Raw genomic sequence first — 20,788 nt, forward strand, 5'->3', positions numbered from 1 at the left:
TGAAAAGCCCAATTTCCCAAATTTAGCATCTACTTGGATGTTATGTGATCAAAATGTTTTTGTCTTTAAAATTTCTGATTCTTTCAAAATTTCTACATTTTGATTCATTCGCAATTAACGAACCGAATTGAATCGTCTTGACTTCAAACTTTCATTTGATTTCTATATGAACTGTTTATTTTTTTTCCCCTCTCGATCCACCAGGTGATAGAGTAAATGGTATAACATATACATGGAATTATGACCACTTCCAGAAAAAAAAACGGAGTTATGTTACTAAAGGCCTACTGTTGTAATTATTCAGGATTCCCTCCACAATTGCGCAAATCATGTGACATAAATGACGTTCGTCACCTTTTCCCTGACACGACACGCCAATATAAGCACATGGACACATATCTGATATCTTACGCAACTAACGGATATCATGGTATCAGAACATAGAACGTTTAGCATAAGAAACTCCTTTCCGAAAAAAAAAGTTCATGGAAATTGCATTATGATATTTTTAAGACAAATTATTAATAATAAGGTATTATAAATACCTTCACAGGTCTCTCCGTCCGGACCAAGCGAGAAGCCATCTTGACAAGAGCAATTGTAGCTCCCAGGCGAGTTGCTGCAAACTTGCGAGCAGTTGTTGGCTGAACTCGTACATTCGTCTATATCTGAGAAGAAATGTTCACACTCTGGCTGTATGTGTGATGGATGTTATGGCTGCTAATACCAGACCAGTTACATCAAATCATCACATGGGAATCAAGAATTATATTAATCAGGCGTTTGCAGAGTTAAACGTGCCGTACACTGGTCAGACCAAGTTTGGGGTTGTTGTTGTTGTCGTTGCCGCCGCCACTGCTCCTGCATGCTGCCGCTTGTTGCTGTTGTTGTTTTCTGTTTCTATCCTGACAGCTAACGTGATAGATTTTGACCTTGATAAATGCAGATCTATGGTGATTTCATGTCAATGGGTGCTAGTTCCTTAAAAAAAAAACCCACACACACACACGCACACACACACACGCATACACACACACACACACTCACACACACATTTTCGGTCATTTTGATTGCTGGCTTGCTATCTCCGTACGTGCGGCGTTGGGCATTTTCTCCGCTTTTGCACTACCACCTTCCCCACTCTATGTACGAACACACGCATAGTATAGCATAGCGCCGGAGAAACCGAGCAGTATCCCTGACATCGATCGGTAATATATTTAAATAAAATAAGTGCGTAAAATGTATTTGCAAACTGAAACTAGTGTAACAGAGTGGCACAGGTCCCTGACCATAGCGACATTTATAAAGTAGCCATTCAGAACTATAACAAAATATGTCTTACAAGTTTTCGTGCCACTTATGGACGACATTTTCCAGTTTTATAGAGTGCAGGGGAAGTCCCCCACCCCCGCTACATAAATGGAAATGCGTTCATCCATATTTACCCCAATACAAATTCCATTTCGCTGAAGACTTTGTTAGTTATTGTATCGATGAAAGTTTGCACTGTAGTCTGAGCGTTGGGCCACACATTTGATACGCAGACTTGGTTAATTGCAGCATTTTGAAGACTTTGCGATGAAGATCACTCTACAAAATGAAGCTGCTTGCGATGCTTCGTGAGGTCAACTCATCTCACTACCCTCTCCTGGTACATAGCAACGAGCATGTAGTGATTGAGTCCGTCCAGTATGATCTTACTTTCACAAGTTGACTGAACGAACGCTCTGCGAATGGCACATGTCGACGGGCAAACGATGAACAGCTTCACAAGCTCCTACGTCGAAATACGTCGGCATAATCTTGGCGAAAACTAATCGCGCGTGAAACCGAATCATGAAGTATTAATTGATCATATTTTAATAGCTAAATGCCATGTTACTTTGTTTACAATTTGTCATGTATTATTTACGTGTTTTAGCAGTTTACTCGTATTTTCTATGTCCTGAAGGGGAAATTGTATAAAGTGCATTCCGATTTGATGTGGGGAAACCTTGGAGGCATGGTGATGTGTGTCCGTCTTTCAGTAGAGAGATTGCGTGTGTCTCAAGCAGTTACCAGATTATGTTACCTTCAGTTAAGATAAGCCTGTATCATTACTCTTGCATCGTTTAATGTTATACGCCATAAAATACGAACATTGTCAATATTTGACAGCATTCCGTGCACAGTAACACAGACATTATACGCGCGATCTATCTATGACGAAGTTAGAGAAGATAAAATATACCTACGAAGATTACTGATGGAATCAAATGAAACATTCTTTCACTGAAAATGAGAGCTCGGAGACTAGCCGCTTTGCACATAATTTCGAAGAAAATTAACAGCGTTTCCCCTGTGCCAATCGAAGATGGCTCGAACGAATACGACCACGGTCGAAAGTGCAAGCATTGCATTAAAAGTAAAAGACGTATATCTAAGGTAGGACTATAAAAGAAGGAATGAGACTTGAATTTATGAAGTTATGACTACATTATGTAGATAAAGTAGGCAACAGGTACTTTAGTTTTAGCAAAAGAATATATGTATATAGATATAATATACTTATATACATTATGATGCCTCAATAGCGATATGGTTCATCAACATGATCAAGAGGCATGATAAGTACATGTAGATAATGTACATGTAGAAATGTATATATGTATTGACAAAGAAGCAAATTGGTAATGCATTTTTGGCCAATAAAGAATGAGTTTATTCGACTCGAATTATATATATATATATATATATATATATATATATATATATATATATTTGTATGTGTATGTGAGTGTGTGCATACATCAGCTAATAATACCTATTCCACAGTTTTTCCCTGTCCAGCCCGCAGAGCAGTTGCACGAGAAGGAGCAGTTGCACGAGAATCCGTTTATCTGGTCAATACATGTCCCATTGTGTAGACATGGGCTTGAAGCACATTCATCAATTTCTGTTCGTAACAAAGAAAAAATGTATAGAGATAGATAGATAGGTAGATAGATAGATAGATAGATATAAGATCTTTATTTTGTTTTTTGTTTGATAGTTTGTTTGTTTTTTATTGTTCTATATTCCACATTTCGACAAATAAATAAACCATAAACATAACAATACAAAAGCATGGATGAATTGTCAAGTACAGCATTCAAGACAATTTATCATGTCAAATACAAGGAATCTACAATTTATGAATTGATGTTAAGTATATATGTTATATACTTTACATACGTGCATATACATGTTTATATATATACATATATATATATATATATATATATATATATATAATATGTATATATGCAAGTATTTTTACGTAAGTGATGTGCGGCATTCCACTCACTTCGTTGGTGTTAGCTGTAACATACGCTCCACAAATATTTATAAACAAACGTGTAGGTAGCAAGCTGAGAAGTTAAAAGATCCCCACAAAAATAAAAGACTGAAGGATGCAGCACTAGATAGTTCGTGGACAGAGCTTGTGCAATGATATAAGTTTAGATTTGTGCATTTATGTATCTTTGTGCGTGCACACGTATGTGCTTTTGCGTAGGTAAACGTTTCATAATGTGTCAACTATTACCTTCACACGGAGAGCCGTCAAAACCAGGACAGCATACACGCATGACGGCATATGTCTGTCGATATATGGTCCTAAGTAGTTAAAAAGAGAAACAATGATTAACATGTCACATAAAGCAATGACTAAAGAAGGTCTTGTGTTTCCTCTGTGATCTTCTTACATTTTCAAGCCAATTGTAAAGTCATAATAAGTTCTGCGCTTTCTTTAAAAAATCTACGTCAGCGAGGACTATGTCAAATTGTCTTGTTGCATTATAATTTTCACGACTCACGAGGGGACTGCATTCTACAAGCTTGGCTTTTTAGCAGTCCCCTCCATTTCCGACCTTTTCTTTCTTATGATTCAGTCACATTGTGCCCATGTATTTCTTCAACTAGTATGTTTATTGATTCATGTAAACAAATGACGTGTATCTAAATTTCATTTGGAAATGTAAAAGTTACATTGTACTTAATTTGTTTATATGAAATTGTCATATTATATGCTTTGGCCGCAAATGAAATAAAAATGAAATGAATGAAAAAATGAAATGAATACTCGATGTAAATAATTATCTTTCTTGTTTATTAGTCATTCAGTTTACTTGTACTTTTTTAAATTACTTCATTTCATTTCATTTCATTTATTCATTTTCATGATGACGGCTTTCTGGTCGAAAGACAGGTTCGACATTAAGAGATGTTTTCTCTCCGTACACTTGCATGTATTCAGGTTGTATATAGTTTATGATATAGATGTTTGATCCCCAAATTCCCAAACATTCCAAAATGGGTGATTTGAAATCATTATCTACGCCTAAAAATCAATCATATTTTTATTGATTGAGCAAGATGGTAGTGGAAGTGTAAATGTGAACTAAAGTTGCCCTGGTTTACACTTAGTGGTGCTGGATTCATGTGCAGTTATACAGCTTTATCAGACATTGGTTCTTCTATTTAAAAAAATGGCACATGAAAGCACATTTTCCATGGTTATTTCAAAACATCATATTTCGATTCTTGTATATGCTTTGATTTACTTGGACAATGAAAACAATGAATAAATGTTTTGATTTCACAGACATTGGCGATGGGCAGGTTTCTTGATAAGCATTATCCAATCAATTTCAGCAGCTACTTATAGTACAATAGGCGTGGAAAGAGGAGTAAATTCTAGCCTTTATCATTAATTTGTTTTTGCTGTACCAGTGAGTTGAGTTAAGAGCTATTTCTGTTCCTGCACATTATTTCAATGTCTTATTTTTGTACATGGTGATAAGTTGATAACAAACTCAATCAAATAAAATAAAATCAAACCTTCTAGAAACTACACATCATATCGACCTCAGTACATAATATTGACAAACACTGTTCAGAGAACTGTCATCATACCTTGATATATTACATACTGTTCTGAAAAGTCCCGTGAAACATGAGCCCCTGTATGTCTGCATAGCGGTTGTCCTGCGTGTTCTGTTCGCTCTATAATACCTGAAAGATGAAAAGGAAAACTTACAGTGATGTATTGTTGAAATAGTAAGTATTTTTGAGTGAAACAAATTCCTTGAATTACGGACTTATGTTGTCTTTGAATTTTGAAATCATTTCATTTGCAAAGGAGGGATTGAGAGCTAGCATTAGTTAATTCACTTTTTAAAGATGAACAGACTATCGAGTAAATCATAGCACATAATTCCGACTTTGACAAATTGTGAAATGGACATAAGTGTACCACTGCCTACAAAGGAAGCGTTTCTGTGACTCTTTTCTTTCGGGTTTTTTTTTTCTCTCTCTCTTCTTGGTATAGCGACATCGTTTGAATTCCATGCACAATTCTTTATTTTGTTTGCTACAACAGTAGCACGAAATATTTTCTTCCACAAGTTGAACCCACACACTACAAGCATTGACCCCATTTTCGCAGTTCGTTCTTTGCTTCGCTTCACAATGAGAAACATGTGTGATTCATGTTTGATACACTAATTCACAACGGAATATCTGTATTGTACATTCAAGTTTTGCTGTATTACAGATATTCCTTTTTCTAATTATACTTTTTAAATTTTGTATTGTAAATTATGAGCAAACTTTGGAAGTGAATACAGACTGCCAGGAACATGAATTTCAATGATGAAATCACAGCTGTACTGAATATAGGCGTGCAAAGAAAATGATTTTTGTTTCACGTTTTGTCCTGTTGTCTTTATTTTCATGTAATTTATTAACATAATCAAGTAGTAAATAATAATAATAATAATAACAATAATGATAATAATAATAATAATAACAATATTAATAATAATAACAATAATAATAATAATAATAATAATAATAATAGCACAGGGTACCTATAATGCGCCAATTTCACATGACTAATGTGCTCAAGGCGCAGAAAGGAAAGGAAAGAAGAGAAACTTTTAAGGTCGTTCATCTGTGTAGGTCTGATATAATCTTTGGAAGGTGGTGTTGTGCTAAATGGATAAGGTATAATCACCATTTACTACCATTCCTTCCGCTATCTGACACTTTTCAAAAATAGATTGATTCATTAATGCATTTGGATTTATGAATATTTTCCTTGACTAGCAATATATAGCAACTGGGCTTCCAGTTCACTGCAAGTACGAAATACATTTCAACACTCCGGATATATTTTGGGATGCTCCAGCTCCAATTGAAGGGAGTTTTATCAGGGCAAGAGTTTTCTTTGAAAGACATTTATATAGCATTTGCATGTATTGCTAGACGGGTACATTCTGAAAATGAAAGTGCTTTCGATTACTCACAGTGCACCTTGGGTGCAGTTCTCTGGAACTGGAGTGGACTGCGCGGCCGTCACCGAGAAAATTGTCGCGAGGATGACGGCTCCGACTGCCAGCCCGAGTGCCAGGGTCGAATGCGTCATGATGTGATGGTTGGGTGGCCCAATCAATGGTCTCTATGACAGAACTAGCAAAATAGGCGATAGTTTGGATGGTGGTGGTGGTGCGGGTAGACGTCGGGGCATCGGTAGCGGTAATAAGTATACACAGGTGATGGTTGAAGTTATTTTCAGGATGATGAGGATGTTTCGCTATGTTTTGTCGAAGAAGGGAAATAAAATTCGAACTGAATTGAATTGAGGATGAGGAGGACGAGGATTGGAACAGAAGGGGAAGCCCAGGAGCTGTTCATATGAACGATGCTGTGAGGTGTAGAATCAAACAATCAAATCTACTGAAACTGAAACTGAAAAGTGCATGGTTGTGAATACACGTAGTAAGAAATTATCTCCGCTATAGATCTGTCCCCCAACGAGCCCCAAATTCTCGAAATTATGTAAAGGATCAATTATATGTAATGATGATAATAATGATGATGATGATGATGATGATGATGATGATAATAATGATGATGATAATAATAATAATAATAATAATAATAATAACAATAATTACAATAATAATAATAATAATAATAAGAAGAAGAAGAAGGAGGAGGTGTAAGGTTATATAAGCGGAGTTCAGTGGCAGATACTGTTGGTCTCAGCTGATATTTTTTGTGAGTTTTGTTGTTGTTGTTCAAGTCGTCTATTTATGCTCAGACTCGAAGCCTCGTTAAAAGACTAATCATCACACGGCCCCAACGGACCCCAAGTTATGTAAATTTCCTAAGTATGAGGGACACACGTGACCAATTTCTTGTTTGTAAATATCTCGTTTTCATCTTTCGTTGGCCAATGACAGAACAAGAAATTCTCCCTATTAAATCACCTCAAACAGGAAAGAGGGTGTATTTTGTGCTGTTAAGATGCTTATTTTTTCAGTAATTTTTTTTTTCTTGAAAGTTTCAATGCAAGAGAAAATACTAGATCAAATCCGAGATGAAAAGAGACGGCACAAAACGCATGAGATAGGGGTCGGGGGTCGGTCTGACTTAAAAAAAAAAAATAGGAGTATGGTGCAGACCAGTACAAGAGTTAGGGTTCTATAGTATGTTCTATTCCTACTACTCCTTGTGGAGCCCATGTTATGGACAACTCGCTTTCTGATGAAGAAAATCTATGGGAGGCAAGAACCATTGCAAAAACCTGGATTGTAGCGGTTTTCGTGATTTATGTTCAATTTTAGATGTATTCTTTAGAGCTATTTTTGTTCGTTTAGTTTGCCAATGTGTGCGTCGGGAAGGGATGGGATAGGAAGATGCACCCCTCTAAGGTTTTGTAGCCCATGTTAAAAAACAACCGCCCTTATAAAAAAATGAAAAAAAAATCCCATGAAGGGTATACGTCGATCAGATTGTCCGTTACTGTTTTGATTCCTTTGAAAAAATACCGTGTTTACGTTTGGATTACCAATACTCTCCATGAGCGAATGGACATGAGATCAAATGATGTTGGGATAAAGTCGACTTTCACGGGGTGGAAATTAGCGGCATGTGAGGTTCGACGGACCAGTGTTATTTAATGAACAAACATTTTATTCAAACGATTCTTCTAGTGCTGCTCTAATTCCAATGGGGGAAAATGTACATGTATACATGCTGACGTTTGGATTATGAGCACATTCCACAAAAGGATGAACACGAAGTGAAACGATGCCATGGGCAGATAACGGGAACTTTCACTCATTGGATGCTTTATCGGTAAGAAGGTCGACGGGACCGTGTCAATGAACAGCGTGGCACTATTAAGCGCTCAACAAACATTGAAACGTTGGTCACATGCTATAGTGGAGCGCGGGGTTTTCCCCAAACCGCATTGCACAATGCTGTCGTGCTACGCAAGGCCTTTACCCAAAAATTTAATGATCCAATCAATGCTAACATCTGTTGTCTATTGTCAGTGGTGGACTGACCGATATCACAGTGTGCTGACTTCGGTCAATGTCGGTTTTATTTTCTATGTTAAATACTCAAGATTTATGACAGCAATGATGTTGAATGCAATACCGATAACAATAACATTGTTTTCTTATTTTAGTATAGCCCCATCGTTGTTAGTCTTTGCAAGGTAGCCTATACCTATCTCTTTGTCCACCTGTGGTGTCGAGAGGACAGGATTGTTAAAACCATCTCTATCTAACGGACCTTATCACTCTGCAGGACTCGAACCCTCGATATCTGTTTGAAGGTCCAAAGTGTCCTCACCAACGTATTTTAAGAGTGGTTGTTCAAAGACAAACGATGTTACACATTACTACGTGGCACTGACAGGAGCCATACACCGAGACAGTGTGGGAAATGTTAACCAAAGTTGCTGCTAGATTCCTTCTAGACAATGCGTTGGATGTACATTCAGGAAATCACAATTTCAACACAATAAAACGATAATTCGTATGGAATTTTCCAGGTTGCTTGATAAAAGTTGTAGTTACGACGGGATCTGATCACAAGAGAAGTTAGGAGATGGAGAGGGAGAGAGAGCAATGAGTTTGTGATCAAGCACTTCCGAGCATTGTCACTAATAACAGCCTACTGGTAGGAACTTCTATATCACATTATTAGATCTGAATTTTACATTGCTACAGCATGACCATATGGACACGATATGAAGAAAAATGAACATTTTGCAATTAACACAATAGGTGGATTAAAAAAAGAACAATATTTACAGTGATCATCAGCGTAGGGCAGCTATGTTCCACGTTGTGAGGTGTATGTCGAGGATCGGACATTAAGACGCCTACTCTTGTAACACACCTTCGTTGATCAGTCTGCCATAGAGCAGAATAGAATTATATATGACAATACCTGTATATTACTTGTTGTTTTTTGTAATGATGATAGTAGCCTATGTTATAGCAATTGTCTCCTACATACTCTTTGCATCATGTTTGTACAAGTAAAATTGCCTTGAACAGTTAAAATGTTATTTGGCAGACCGTAACAAGGGATCGAGCTATTATATCGAGTGACTGTCGATAGAGTAGGCGTTTCATACTCCAAATTTACACATACACCGGCGTAAAGGCCCCAAGAAAATAGACCCCCTACTTTTTTTTTGATAGTTTCTTCATACATTGTATATGCATGGATATAAATTAGAGAACAAGCCCCTCACAAATTTGACCAATCCACCCCTAAAAATCTGAGTGGAGCTAACCAAGCTGCCTCAATTCAGAGAAAGATGACATCATTCAGATGGATGTGGTTTTGAGCACACTTTCATCCCTGCATCCATCTTGACTGGACGTTTTATCTTTCTCTGCCTACAGGTAAGAAATCTAACTTCTACCCCCATTAAATCATTTAAAGTCATTATTGTTAACTGGTTTATTTAGAGAATTTTATGATATTTCGTGTTCTGTACTTGAATTGTATGTTTCCTCCTTCAGGAAAAGAGGAATTTAGATTACAAACGATGTTTTCTGCGAAGCTGTCGAATATTCCTTTGTTATCATTCGATACTGGATATGACGGCGTAATTATGATATGTTGTTGATTATGGATACTACCAGTTATGTTATTATTATATTTGTGTATTGATTAAGCAGTTTAAATTACAAAAAGAGTTGAAATTACGACTTAAGCTGCTTTAATTCCGGATTAAGGGCTACTTGCATGAGTGTGAACAAGCCATAGGCTGTGCTATCTCATGTAGGAAGCAGAGTGGAACGGTCAGTGTAAACACTCTCCTAGACGGTGCGTCCACCAGAGTCCACTGACCTTATTATTGATACTGCTCTCTTGGGATCGATTGGAAGGTAGCTGATATTATGCTTTTCTGAATGAAAACCCAGACGCCTGAACAAGCATGCAGTTTGTGAATGTATGGATACTGTGGATAATGTTAACAGAGTTGCATTGTAGCATGGTACAAGATAGAAACAGTGAGAAGTAATTTAGTGTACATATTTAGAGTGCAGATGTAGAGATGGAGGTCCAATATGAACGCAATTTGGATGACTCACCGCAACCTCCACATACCTTATCGGCCAGAGCGCTGACTATCAGCTCTCTGGACGGTGTGTTTATAGTCGTGGTCAGTTAGTACCCCTCTCACTTTCCCAGCCCGCAGTTTCCTCACTTTTGGCCAGTTTCTCACTTTTTGATAAAGAAACTAAAGAGAAATTATTCAGGGATCGTCCCCAAAGTTCAGTCTTCAGAGCAACCGTCGTGAAATTCTTGAAATACTTTCGCTTTTGCCTGACGGCAGGGATCATCTCCCATGTTGTAAAAGTTTGTACAGTGTATCGCAAAAAATTGTACAGACATGTTTTGTCTGATAAAAGAGGAATAAAATACAGAACCAAGCAGGAAAGAGAGAGAAAAGCTGACATTTTGAGAGATAAAGTAAAACTAAAGGAGTTAAAGTTGTTTTGCAGCATATTAGGATATTCAGTTTTAAGTTTGTTTTTAAGTATTTATGAAAGACGGAAATGCTTGTCACATTCATGTTGGATAATGTATCAAAGTCCATTTGATTGATCAGTATTATTAGGATATATTCTAAGATTAATCGAGCCATAATGTAGCTGTGTTTTAATCGACTTATTATATCATTTGTAATTACCTGATTTGTCAAAGTTAAGCTATAAGACTTTTACTAAAGAATAATTTGATAGTTGATTATCACAATTATGAGAAATTATTGCAAGTAAAATGCTAAGACTGATTGTGATTAGCAAGTGCTATAATTTATCTTTGATGCTATATGTTATTAGATTATTTGAGGTGTAAATCAAGTATGACACTGAACAAGATAGCTTATCAAGAATATTGAAGAAGAATGAGGAGGTGTCATATCAGCAATTTATATGTGTCGATTACATTGTGTTGATGAAGCACTCCTTTAAGATATATGTGTTTGATAACTATGATTGTGATTGATCTGATCACCAGAAGTCAGTATGATTTATACTGAAAATAAAGACACTTTCGTCCCTGCATCCATCTTGACTGGACGTTTTATCTTTCTCTGCCTACAGATTAAGCAATATACCCCCCCCCCCTTTTGTCACCGCGGGATGGGTGTTACACCTGTATATAGGTGGTTTGTGAACACACCCCACCCTTCCACAGAGGAGGAGACTACAGAGTACACGGCTCTTCGTCATGACTTTCAAGTGACTTTTAAAGATTTTTTTAAGAATCTGATTTACGGTGCTAAACAGTTATAATTTTGAGATGGAACGCGAATCTACTTGTTGCACAATCTAGAGATGTTTTTGCCACAGTAACGAATTATTTTCGTAAAAATAACACATTTATCAGTCATACAGTATATGATGCAGTATCAAAATGTAATGAAAACTTTAGTTACCTGTTCAATTGCAATCTAAATTCTAGTCATCCTGGGTCATGGGAATGCTCAAAATGGCCGATGTCATAGTAACATTTGAGCTTCCCGAAACTGACATATCATTTATGATGAATCAATGCAAAAACATATACCATTTGTGCGTGAGTATTTTTATTTCCAGTAAAAAAAAAAAACAACTTTGTTTGCCCTCAAAATCTTGGTCACCCAAGGTCATATTTTCTCTATGACATGGTGGTTGCTATGGCAATGACTTTGTAGAAATGACTTTTAAAGGAAACAAATAGAATACATAAAATATATCTGTGTCAAAACATAACACAAATTACTTAGACAACAAAGTTCCAAATTTACTGTTAAATGTAGATTTATGTTTTTCATTATACGGTGATGCCTGATAGGACAGTTGCTATGGCAACATCACGATGGAATAATGATGAAAGTCTGCTGATGGTGATTTCGGAATGACTTCTGCAATATTCATATCCACTGAGTTAGTGACTAGGACTTGGTGAGATTTTTTTTTTCTCCAGTGTAAGTTATGTTTGTAAATGTTACAACAAACAATAACTGTTGTAGAAATGACTGCTATAACCAGGAAGTATTGGAATCGAAGTCGCATTAGTGAAGGGGGAGGGGGGGGGGGGGGGGGGGTGAGCCGTGAGAAAAAGCTTCTCCGGCGTATGAACGCGGAGAAAGACACCCGAGGCGTGAGATTTGCTAGGTATTTGAACGCCCGTCACCGCTTCACGAACCACTTTTGTCTCTCAGGGATGGGTACTCGTCAGCGAAACATAACATGCGAACTCTTTCGGACTATATAAGTATGAACTTGTCATGTTGAAGCTGCTTGAACGTACACATTCTAGTTCTTATGTATATTCCACCCTTTTACGTAAATGCAAAGCACAAACACAAGTGATAACTCTAGAATACTTACTATTGAACGATAGATTGTCGTAGTCGAAGCAATGAGATTTCATTAAACCTCGATGTGGACCTTTCAGCGCTGTGATTTCTTTGTTGCAAATGGAACGCTCTCATTGCACGCAGGGGTTCCACGCAATCTCGGAATTATATGCAACAATCCATATTGTTTATAATGTCCTATCTTATGAACAATGCCTTCGGTGATGAGTTCGAAGCGTGCCGTATCCTCCAAAGTCGTAGTAATTTCTTACATGAATGAATGGTCCGCTACGAATGGAAGCGGACAGTGTTCATCAAACAATCAGCAACCCGATCTATAAATATTCGATGATCAAAGTATCAAATTCTGCGTAAACTTCAGCATGAATACTAATATGAAACGAACCCCAGTTGTTGGACATTCCAATTCACGAAACCGAAAAACAATCCGACGACCTGTTCTCATTCGCAAGTATGGTGTAAATGTAAAACTATGTATCTCTAGTCGCAGTACAGGAACGCATATCATTGCACGTTTGGAGTTGACATATGGCCTACTGCTTTGATTTGCGTTGAACATTGTGATCATGTCGCAGACATTCTTACCCCGAGGTACAGGTCAACCTGAGCAACTTGAGTACTTGGGGCGTTGCTATGTTTGGTGGCGTGCGATTGGCCTGTTTGGTGAAAACTTTCCTGGCGGAAGTGATTTCTTCCGAGGTCACGACGAAACTATGAATATTAAAAATGCAAAATGGCCTAGAATGATGAATATCGCACCAGTCGGAAGTCTGTGTGTGTGTGTGTGCGCGCGCGCGCGTGTGTGTGTGTGTGTGTGTGTGTGTCGCTCTCTCTCCCTCTCTATGTTTGGATCTATGTAACCTTACTGTAAGTGTGTGTTTGCGTGTGTGTGTGTGTGTGTGTTTTGTGGGCGCAATTTGGGCAAGAGCTAAATAAAGTGTTTGGGGAGAGGCTAGTGGTAATACACGTGTACCAATACTGGGATTTTTGGTAATCGTCAAATATGATATCACAAACTGCACGCACACACAAAAAGGTACAAAGGAGGACCTAAATACAAAACGCCCCCCCCCCCCAAATAAAAATAGAAGCAATGCAAGCATACACTCCAACTTTGCTATTTACCTGGAAATCTTTATTGATCTGTACAAATTACAGCCCGCGCACACATCTTCGAATGGAGCCTGCATTTAGCTCATAAAACATTCCTTGCAACATTTTTATGCCTCCGCCACGAAGTGGTGCCGGAGGCATTATGTTTTCGGGTTGTCCGTCCGTTCGTACGTACGTCCGTCCGCATTCGTTTACGCGATTACTTGAGTAATATTGACTGGAATTTTACCAAACTTGGTCCAAGTATAAAGTATGATAGGACAATTACTTGATTACATTTTGGGTGAAATCGGCTGAAGGTCAAATGTCAAAGGTCAAGGTCAAATCATGAAATTGTATCTGTTTACGCGATAACTCAAGACTGGATCAAGCAAATTTCACCAAACTTTGTCCAAGGATAATGCATGGTGGGACAATTACTTGATTAATTTTTGAGTGAAATCAGACAGAGGTCAAAGGTCAAAGATCAAGGTCAAATCCTAGAATTTATCTTTTTATGTGATAACTCAAAACTGGATGAAGCAGCTATCACCAAACTTGGTCCAAGGATGATGTATGATACGGCAATTAGTTGGGTAGATTTTAGTGACATTGGCGAGAGGTCAAAGGTCAAGGTCAAATGCTAAAAATGTTGCTATTTCCCCATATTCATGCAATGCCCAAAGATATTTTCTTGAAACTTAGTGTAGACATGTACTACTGCATAAAGATTCTCCAGAGAGAGTTCCATGTCATAAGGTCAGAGGTAAAAAGGTCAAAGACTAGGTGAAAATGTTACAATTTCACTTCTCTCACAAATGGTTCAATGTATCTTCATGGAACTTGGTACATACGCATGTACTGGCTGACAGGGATTATCTAGGGAATTTTAGGGGTCATGGGTCAAAGGTCAAGGTCAACTCAAAATTTTACTATTTCCCTCATATACTAGTATATGCAATGCTTAATATTCATGTATTACCTAATGGAGATTCTCTTGAAAATTTCCTGCCAGAAGGTCAAAGGTCAAAGGTTAAGGGTCAAGGCCAGGTTTAAATGCAAAATAAAATCTATTTTATACTGTAATGACACTCTTTCTTTATACCTTGAAAATTACTCAATGCATAAACTTATAAAAGGGTCAGTCAGAAGTCAAGTAAAAATCCTCAATTCCCCAAATACATGTACCTGCACTCTTTAATAGACAATTATAGCAAACGTAGTTCAAGGAAAGTGAACATTCAAGATATTTCTGACAAACCTGTCATTTCAATATTTTGCCAGTTATGTGAAACTGTTATCTCACATTGTGAAGACATTATACTGTACACCTATTGGGAGAATCATGCATTATGGCGGAGGCATCAGTCGGCATGGCGACATTTCTAGTTTCTTATAGTTTCTGAAAGGTCGTGACAATTGAGAATGTCCGTGCCAAATTTCTCATCGAGTAACGGTTTTAACCAAAGTTCGCAAAACCTTTTTAATGGGTTCATGTACTCCACTTTAATGCTAAAGACGAGTTAAGAAACTGAAAAAAGAAGAAAAATCTGTGTCTAGGAATGTAGACAATAGTTTTGATGGGCTTCCATGGATGTGTTATGATATCAATATTACGATCCAATGATGTATGCCATGGTGCCATGAAGTCTGTAAAGAAAAGTGATGAAGGTACAAAAACTCCTATGCACGGACTTCATTTTCATCGAATAATTCTTTGACACTTCTTTGCATTTTTATCATGGAGAACAGATAGCAACTTTGATGTGAGGCTTTGTCAAAGGATATTACATCCAGTCCATGCAAAATCCATTTTAACGACTCTCTTCTTCCTCTTTGAAACAATGCTCGGTACTTGGTCATTATATGCTGGATAAGGTTTCAAACGGCACTTCCTACATGGAACATATTTCACACCATACAGGAAGTCCACAACATTTTGTACAATCCATTAAAATTAGCTTGGGTACTTTACACAATGAATCCCCTGAATCATTGATAATAATAATAATAATAATAATAATAATAATAATAATAATAATGATAATAATAATAATAATAATAATAATAATAATAATAATAATAATGATAATATGTGAGAAGTGAAACTCGTCTCATTCATGTACCGCAGTTTTGGGCATAGAAAATCGAAAGATGAGAAATGTTGAGTCACAGGCTACAACCCGCTATACGGGATGCCACTGCTTATACCGTTTTGTCAATGTTCTGCTTCTTCAGGCTCATTCCGCATGTATAGGATGGAACATAATACAGTCATTATAAATAAGACCGAAAAGAAAAAAGTCACTATAAGAGAGTACTTGTCTCAGTTACAAATTCCAAGGTTTTTTCCTCTTAACTTGATTACCTAGTGTTAAGGTCATCCAATATACTAGTAGTACAAATTTCAATGTATAAATCATTAAGGTATATAGCTACACAATTCCATACCATACATTTTGTTATCTTTTAATATTTGATATCTCCCTACTCATATTCAGTCCTCCACCTCCATTGACATTTTCAAAAAAACTCAAAACTCATTTATCTCTAGAACAGAACTGATGATTATGCATAATTGATTATTTGAATTCGAAGCTGATTTATATGTTTGTTTGTTTGTTTGTTTTGACAGAATTGTAAAGCGCTTCGAAACATGTTGTATAAAGCGCTATATAAATATTTCATATTACTATTGTTATCTTTTTAAACTGCAAAACAGAATTTATTTGACTTCAAGAGGTATGTTTGCTCTGATTTGCCAATAGCGTCAGAGTCTCACACAATACGGCAATGGAGTCATAGGGGAGCTATTGTCAATACCTCTTGAGTACATAACACCGCCCATCATGTAACATACACACCACGTGAGCAAACCCCTCAATCATGTTAATCTCGTGGTTGCCAGGCGACGTCTTGAGTAAATGGCGTCGCATGAAAGTCGAGAATTTCAACTTTCCCTATTCTCGTCGTCATCTTACAACCGTCGGTTGAAACTTTCATTTTCACACCATAGTCTGTCATCTAATGTTATCTTCGGATATTTTGAATAGAGCCTGGAAAAATTACATGACATCCTTTTTTTGCTACCTAAGGGAAAAGAAAGGTGATGGGAGCTTTGGAGGTTACGGTTTCGAATAGAACATGGTCCAGTGATTTGCTAACGTGATGTCCTCTCGAGTCCTTTCAACGATATACCTTATTTTTTAAAAGTGATATCAGACTTACAGAATGGCTGTATATCATAGTATAGTATACAAGAATCTTCCTTAGATTTTCTTTCTTTTTGACATGAAAGCAAACAAGATTACGTTGTATCCTTCGCATCATACTATTGCAGCCGTGAAATAACCTGCAACAATGACTTTTACGGGAAAAAGGGGTTGCACCAACATTATTTTTGTAACATATACTGGGTTTGCGGTTCATCATGTGTGAGTCCTGAAAAGGACTGTTGGAATGAATGGGGAAATGAGATGATAGGAGAGGAAGAAGCGAGAAAGTGAGCCAGAGTATATGTTATGTAAACCACCATGCAAACTTCTTCCTTCAAAGATCATATGATTTTTGTAATAATAATGTGTATAAACCAATGGGAGAGTTGTGAAGTGATGACGTCAACGCCTCTTCTAAGTCACCTTGAACACTTCACAATGGATAATACTGACTTTAAGCATGTTAAGCCCGACTCACCTATCCACTTACCTTCCTCTTGGCAAGCATCGATTAAAAAAGAAGAAAAAACACACACACACACACACACACACTCACAAAGGCCTCGTTGCGGGCCAGCAGCTGTAATTGGATGTGCACGCTTTCAAGTTTACAAAAACTAGGTCCATGCAGGTCCATGCGTTTCGAAATCGAAGTTCGGGTATAGGGCATGTCCAACCTGCGTCAGTGGCGTAACTACGGGGGGCATGGGGGGCACGTGCCCCCCCCCCCCCCCCCCCCATCCGCTGGTAAAAAAAAAAAACAAAACAAAAAAAAAACTACCAAAATGGTAATTCAAGGGTTAGTAAACTGCTTTTGAAATCGACATGAAAGGATGATCAAGAAAAAAGATATTTTTCTTAGATTTCTTTTAACCATATAATTAAAGAGGTATTATAGTGAAACATTGTTCAAAAAGCCCGGAGACGACAAAAGATTGTGATTCAGCGTGATTCCTGGTTGGCATTTTGAATATAAGCAGGATGTGCGCAGTGTACTCAGAACATCGGAATGGCAAAAAGAGTCGCTGCAATGTTACGCAATGTGATGTTTGATAGGTTGTACACATTTGCTATCAAATCTTGATCATTGATTTTGCAGTGTTGCTTTACATACTAGTCTATATCAAAATGCCTTGCATTGCCAATAATAAGACTTGACCTTGGCTATTTCCTAACTTTTCCATCTTTATGAAACACACACACTCACAAACACAAACAAATTAGGGGATGCTCTATATTAAGTGCAAATTTTTGGACATCCTTCTCCCGCTTGGTCACTTCGACGCCCCCTCGCTGGTCATACCTCCCCCAATCATAAACATAAACCGACACCCTTGACTACCAGTGGTGGATCCAGGGGGCGCACCGGGCGCCCCCTCCCTCCAAAGCGAAAAAGAATATACATGTAGCTACAAACGACAGTTTTTGGAGTGTAAAATGTCAACATTTTCAAGCTCGCTCGCTTCGCTCGCTCGCATTTAACCGTTATATGCCATTCTCCTGATGTTACTGCCAGTAATTGCCAGCAGTTGTGCCCGGTGCCCCCCCCCCCCCCCTGAATTTCCAAATCGAAAAAATACAACTGCAAACGGCAGTTTTGGGACCGTAAAATGTCAAAATTTTCAAGCTCGCTCGCTCGCATTTAATCGTTATGTCATTCTCCTGATGTTACTGCCAGCAATTGCCAGCAGTTGCGCCCGGTGCGCTCCCTCTCCTTAATTCCGAAAGCGAAAAAATATAGCTACAAACGGCAGTTTGGGGACTGTAAATTTGTCAAAATTTTCAAGATCGCTCGCTTCGCTCGCTCGCATTTAATCGTTATGCAATTCCCCTGATGTTGCTGTCAGTGATTATTGCCAGCAGTTGCGCCCGGTGCGCCCCCTCCCCATAATTTCCAAAGCGAAAAAATAGAGCTACAAACGGCAGTTTTGGGACTGTGAAATGTCAAAATTTTCAAGCTCGCTCGCATTTAATCGTTATGCAATTCTCCTGATGTTGCTGTCAGTGATTATTGCCAGCAGTTGCGCCCGGTGAGCCCCCTCCCCATAATTTCCAAACGAAAAAATATAGCTACAAATGGCAGTTTTGGGACTGTAAAATGTCAACATTTTCAAGCTCGCTCGCTCCGCTCGCTCGCATTTAATTGTACCGTTATGCAATTCTGATGTGGCTGCCATGAGGTGCCCCCCCCCCCAATGTCTTGACCAACGGTATACGCCACTGACCTGCGTACATTATTAGACTGGTCTAAATCATGTTTGTTTGTGTGTGTGTGTGTGTGTGTGTGTGTGTGTGTGATTTTTTTCTTCAAAAATATCGAACAGACCACTTCAGAGAGTTGTAAAACTTTGCGTTCTGAGCAATGCTGAGGGAAGTGAACCAGAGATACACTCAAGGGCCCTGTGTTTAATAACGAACCTAAACCAAAATATAAACGTGAAATGGTTGAAAGGTAGAAATAATATTAGTACAACACATCAGCTAAGTTTAAGGAAAATTGGACAATCTATTCAAAAGTTATGGATGTTGAAAGTCTCGGTGCCGTCATCGCTGAATAAGAAGACTACTACAAACCACATCATGACGTCATGTTTGGACAACAATAGAAAGAAAAATGTAAGAATTCCACAAAATTTAATTTTTCATGAAAAGTACACATTCCATCGACTTGTTACTGACATGTCGATGGTAATATCATCCCTCCTGCCTTCTCAAAGAGGTAAGTTACGTGTTCTTTCATTATGCTAGAAAAGTGAAAGTATGTTGAATTTTGAGGTATGAGTTTTAATTTTGTCTCCTCCTGTACAATAGATGACAGGGTTTTTTTTTATATTGTGTAGATTATAGCAGTTGCGATCTTACAAATTTGAAACGTACAGAGGGAGACAAAATTAAGAGAACTCACACCTCAACCTTCATCCCTCTGCTTTAATAATATCTTGCTTTTATATGTTGAATTTTCTTTACATTTTCTTTACATTGTTGTCCATACATGACGTCATAAGCTTTGGTAAGTCTCCTTGTCCAGCACTGACGGCATCGAAACTTCTAAAATTTTGAATTGATTGTCCCATATTCCTCAAACTTCACTGATGTGTTCTATTAATACTGCTGTTTTCACTCAATCCACATTCATACATGTATTTGGGTAAAAGTTTCCTTTAATTTTTTTTTTTTTGTTCTTTGTATGGAGGAGTGAAAGCTATAATAATCTTGCTCGTTTCCTCAGTAGGCATGGTCATCTATTTAAAATTCCAGTGTTCTTGAAATGTGAGAGAGGTTTTGACCTGTTAACCTGTCAAACTGCGAGCGTCATGTTTAATAAATTTCTCACAACAGATTGAGATATGCGGTATTTATGCATTACACACTACAACCACACATGTCACATATTCCCTAATCTTGTACATGTATTTCTATTTTTGAACTGTCTCCAGGTATTCTCTTGACCTCCCCTCTCTCGATCATTCTCTCTCTCTCTCTCTCTCCCTCATTTCTGCTATGCTTCATCTTTTTATACGTCACATAACTTTCCTCAATGTTTATCAACTAACAAAGCAAATTTCAACAAAGAAATAAACAAGGAAAGGCAGGCCATCTCAGGGTCAGAATTTATACCGCAACACTTTTGTACAGAGGAAGCATGAGCCCAAAATAGCCTGTAGTCCTACAATAAGCAGACCGTGTATGGAAATGGGTGATCCACGAAGGGAAGGAGGTTTTGGGCATAAATAACCATGTATATCGTTTGCCAAACAATTCCCTT

General features: G+C 37.8%; 1 long non-coding RNA gene across 1 annotated transcript; it reads right to left on the bottom strand.

Annotated features, from left to right (window-relative positions):
• Window positions 1–3,568: 3,568 nt before the first annotated feature.
• LOC139712524 (uncharacterized) lies at window positions 3,569–12,861 on the bottom strand. The gene is made up of 4 exons (XR_011709568.1): window positions 12,726–12,861; window positions 6,333–6,495; window positions 4,939–5,037; window positions 3,569–3,639 (listed from the first exon to the last, which is right to left on the bottom strand). It is a non-coding gene; the product is annotated as an uncharacterized lncRNA (long non-coding RNA).
• Between the last annotated feature and the right edge of the window lie 7,927 nt (window positions 12,862–20,788).

This window comes from Diadema antillarum, unplaced genomic scaffold (genome assembly GCF_040938485.1).
Source record: "Diadema antillarum isolate AM-2024a unplaced genomic scaffold, OU_Dant_1.0 seq00001815_RagTag, whole genome shotgun sequence".
NCBI classification, from domain to species: Eukaryota; Metazoa; Echinodermata; class Echinoidea; order Diadematoida; family Diadematidae; genus Diadema; species Diadema antillarum.